Source organism: Triticum aestivum, chromosome 7A (genome assembly GCF_018294505.1).
Source record: "Triticum aestivum cultivar Chinese Spring chromosome 7A, IWGSC CS RefSeq v2.1, whole genome shotgun sequence".
NCBI classification, from domain to species: domain Eukaryota; kingdom Viridiplantae; phylum Streptophyta; class Magnoliopsida; order Poales; family Poaceae; genus Triticum; species Triticum aestivum.
In genome coordinates this window covers 508034028-508039187 of record NC_057812.1, presented here as the reverse complement: position 1 = coordinate 508039187, position 5160 = coordinate 508034028, and positions in this window count along the sequence as shown.

Below are 5160 nucleotides of genomic sequence, written 5' to 3'. Positions count from 1 at the left end.
AGCATAATATTTGGACATACATAAAATATATAACATATATATATATATATATATATATATATATATATATATATATCCAATGCAAATAAGTATTGCATTAATTCCAAATGGCCAAAATAAATATTTATGAGCTCCTGAAAATATTTGTTTGAATTTTACCTCTGACCAATATTTTCAGAGAGCAACATGAACATTTTCTTGGACCTTTTGGAGCAATTTTTATCTGGGTTATTTCCAGAAATGATTTTTGAGGGTTTCACAAATCCCAATTTCAAATTTAAATGAAATTTAAACATGATGCACACACGACTAGCTAGTCTAGGTCATACCAGAACTAGGGATGTGACAACTCGCCCCCACTCGAAAGAATCTCGTCCCGAGATTCAAGAGTCGGCGAAAAGAAAGTGGGGTACTCAAGTCGAAGACGATCTTCTCGCTCCCAGGTAGCCTCTCTCTCGGAATGATGAGACCACTGAACCATGAGAAACTTGATGTTATGACGTCGAGTGACACGCTCTGCTTGATCCATAATGCGAACAAGGTACTCTCGATATGTGAGGTTATCTTGGAGAACAAGCGTTTCGTCGTCCACTCCGCGGATGGGATCCAAGAAGCAACACCTGAGTTGAGAGACGTGGAAGACATCATGAACTCGAGAAAGATGTGGGGGTAGTTCCAACTGGTAGGCAACCTCTCCTCATTTAGCGAGAATGCGAAAAGGACCAATGTAACGAGGAGCCAACTTGCCCTTGATACCAAAATGATGGGTACCCTTCAAAGGGGTAACCCGAAGGTAAGCTTTGTCACCAACTTCATAAGCCACTTCCTTATGACGACGGTCATACTGGCTCTTTTGACGAGATTGGGCTGTTTTCAAATTCTCACGAACGATGCGAACTTGCTCTTCTGCCTCCTGAATCATGTCCGGTCCAAAGAATTGTCTTTCACCGGTTTCTGACCAGTTCAAAGGTGTTCGACATCTTCGTCCATACAGAATCTCAAAAGGAGCTTTCTTGAGACTGGATTGGTAGCTATTGTTATAAACAAACTCGGCGAAAGGAAGACACTTCTCCCAATCCATACCGAATGAGATAACGCAAGCTCTAAGCATGTCTTCGAGAATTTGGTTGACCCGTTCCACCTGACCACTTGACTGAGGGTGGAAAGCGGTACTGAAAGAAAGATGGGTGCCCATGGCAGTTTGGAGACTATCCCAGAAATGAGAAGTGAAAAGACTACCACGGTCTGAATTGATCTCTAGTGGAACACCATGAAGTGAAACTATTCGAGAAATATATAAGTCAGCGAGCTGACTAGCGGTGATATTCTCTCAAACAGGTAGGAAGTGAGCCACTTTGGAAAGACGATCAATGACTATGAAGATAGCATTATTCCCTCTCTTGGTCCTGGGAAAGCCGGTGATGAAGTCCATACCAACTTTATCCCTTTTCCACTCAGGAATAGCTAAAGGCTGAAGGGTGCCAGCAGGCCTCTGATGTCCTTCCTTAACGCGACGACAAACGTCACATTTAGCAATGAACTCAGCGATTTCTCTCTTCATCCTAGTCCACCAGAACCTCTGGCGTAGATCCTGATACATCTTAGTACTACCGGGATGAATCGTGAGAGGAGATTCATGAGCCTCCTTAAGGATTAGTTTTCGTAGATGTTGATTTCTTGGGAACCACCAAGCGGTTCTCAAAGAAAACAACACCTCAATCATCCATAGAGAAACAACCAACAACCCCATTATTAATGTTTCTCTTGATGCGGGAAATTCACGTATCCTGCTTCTGAGCAGAGATGATCTGATCCACAAGGGTAGGTTTCGCCACCAAGGTAGAAAGGAGTCCATGGGGAGCAATGTGAAGGTTAAGCTTACAGAATTCCTCATGAAGAAGTGATTGGCCCTGCTGCAACATAAGATTGTTGCAATAGGACTTACGATTTAGCACATCAGCCATGACATTGCCCTTGCCTGGGGTGTAGGTAATCCCTAAGTCATAATCTGAGATCAACTCCAACCAACGTCTTTGCCTAAGGTTTAAATCAGGTTGGGTGAAGATATACTTGAGACTCTGGTGATCGGTGTAAATCTTGCAACGTTTACCAAGAAGGTAATGTCGCCATGTCTTAAGTGCATAGACTACGGCTGCAAGCTCTAGATCATGTGTAGGATAATTATCCTCATGTGGATGCAACTGTCGAGATGCATAGGCAATCGCATGATGATCTCGCATAAGAATGCAACCTAGTCCCCGTCGTGAGGCATCACAATAGATAACAAAGTCCTTAGTGAAATCCGGTGGCACAAGTATGGGAGCAGAAGTCAGGCGTCTTTTCAGTTCCTGAAAACTGTGCTCACACTATGGGGACCACTCAAACTTTTTATCCTTCTTGAGAAGTTCCGTGAGAGGTTTGGCCACTTTGGAGAAGTTTTCAACAAAGCGGCGACAATAACTAGCTAGACCAAGGAAACTCCTAACTTGTTTAACTTTTTCAGGTGGATTCCAATCAAGAACGGCCTAAACTCTCTCGGGATTGACAGCAATGCCCTTACCAGAGATCACGTGGCCTAGGTAGGTCACTTCTGGCAACCAAAATTCACACTTGGAGAACTTGGCATAATGGCGGTGCTCTCTGAGTTTTTCTAGCACAAGTCTAAGATGTTCGGCATGCTCTTCCTTGTTCTTCGAGTAAATAAGAATATCATCGAGGTAAACCACGACGAACTTATATAAGTATTCCATGAAGATCGAGTTCATCAAGCGGGAGAATGTAGCTGGAGCGTTGGTTAGACCAAAGGACATGACGGTGTACTCGTACTGGCCATAACGAGTGACAAAAGCCGTCTTAGGAATGTCCCCATTTTTGATCTTGATTTGGTCGTAGCCTAACCTCAAATCCATCTTGGAAAAGACTGAGGATCCAGCGAGCTGATCATACAGATCGTTGATCCCGGGGAGCGGATATTTGTTCTTTATCGTGACCAAATTAATGGGACGATAATCTACAACCATACGGTCTGTACCATCCTTCTTCTTGACGAAGATGACGGGGCAAGCCCAAGGAGAAGAACTAGGACGGTTGAAACCATTTTGCAAGGACTCATCAAGCTGTTTCTTAAGCTCAGCTAGCTCTAAGGGTGCCATCTTGTAAGGTCTCCTAGAAATTGGGGCAGTTCCGGGGATAAGATCTATGACAAACTCTACATCTCTGTTAGGTGGAATACCTGGCAGTTCCTCAGGAAAGACATCCGGAAAGTCACGAACTACCGGGATATCCTCAAGGTCTGGAAGAGGGCTGGCATTAAGAGAATAGAGCTGACGCTTTGCAACTCTAGTGGAGACAGTGACTATCTTGCCAGATGGATGTGTAGGCTGAACAGACCTGGTGAAACAATCAATCTTGGCATAATGAGCTTTCATCCAATCCATACCCAAGATGATTTAATATCTGTAGACTTGAGGGCTATAAGTGATGCAAGGAATACAAGTCTGTCAACAAGGATTTCATTACCATGGCTTACACTAGAAGTTTGCCATTTGGATCCAGGAGTTTGAATGACTAGTGGAGAGGGCATATCACAAAATGAAATGTTGTGCAAGCTAGCATAGCTTTCAGAAATGAAGGAGTGAGGTGCTCCAGTATCAAACAGAACTGATGCTGGATGGCAGTTGACAAGGAGTGTACCAAGAACGACATCTGGGTCATCATGAGCATCTTTAGCTGAGACATGATGCACATGTCCACGCTCAGTGGAAGCTGACTTGACACTAATTGTCTTGCGTGATGGCTTACCACGAAGAACAGACTCCTCGGGCTGGGGTGGAGCATAGTTGGCTTGAGAGCAGTCACATGCATAGTGTCCTGGCTCTCCACATGTGAAGCAAGTCCCTGAAGTAGGACGTGGACCCGCGTTGACAAGCGGTCTACCAATAGGCCTGGGTGGAGCATACAACTTAACTGGGGGAGGTACCACATAAGATGGCCTCGGCGAATAATCGGGTGGAAGAGCGGAGTTCGGAACCCAAATCCGGCGCTTCTAAGAACTAGAACCGGAGGAAGAACCCAAATCACGGGTGTGCTTACGAGACTCCTCGTAAGTGAGCTGAGCTGTCTCTGCATTAATGGCCTTGTTCACAAGGGCCTGTAATGCATCACAGTGATGCAGGTGGAGATCACGATGCAACTTGGGGTTGAGACCCTTCCGGAACCTAGCCCGCTTCTTGGCGTCTGTGGACACCTCTTCTGTAGCATAGCGGGTGAGGTTCTCAAACTCTCTGCTGTAAGCATCAACAACCATCTTACTCTGGGTGAAACTACAAAACCCTTCTCTCTTGCGGTCAATGAGAGCTTGAGGAATGTGATGCTCGCGAAAGGCCTCAGTGAAAACTTTCCAGGTAGGCATCTGGCCAGCTGGAAGCATGGCCTCATAGTTCTGCCACCAAAGACTAGCAGGACCTTCGAGGTGATATGCAGCGTAGATGACCTTGTCACTTTCAGCTACGTTCGCAGAACGCAGCTTGTGAGTGATACTACGAAGCCAGACATCTGCATCGAGTGGCTCAATGGAATGATGGAAGGTAGGTGGTTTCAGACCAATGAAATCATGGATGGTCGCTAACTCCTTGCACTGGGGTGCGGTGTTCTCCTTGATACGTGCTAACAAGCGGTTGGTCTCACGCTTGTTCATCTCAACCTCTAACATGAACTTTGCCAAAGAAGACTGGTCGGGAGGATCCTCATCCCTACCATCTTCGTGGTTCTGACTACGAGCAACAGAACTTCGGTTAGCTGACGACATCCTGAAGAACCAACCAAGGGAAAACAAGGATAGATTCAGCATCAACATAAGGATGTAGAATGTAGTACAAGGAAAATACTATCTATTGAACTCCTAGGACAATTCCGGCAGCATAACGGTAGTAAAATGCTCAAAATGAGACATCCTGCAAACGATGAGGTAGTACCATACTCATCATCATCACTCAAGGTTCTGTGATAGTACTAAACAGACTACATCGGGAATACTCGAAAACTGGAATATGACTCTGATCAACCAATCCTAAGAGACTACGGAGTAGTAAATCGTGATCCTGATAGACGGAAGAGAAAGCCTAGTTCCTTAACCCCGTAGGAGAGATAGGATGACTCAGA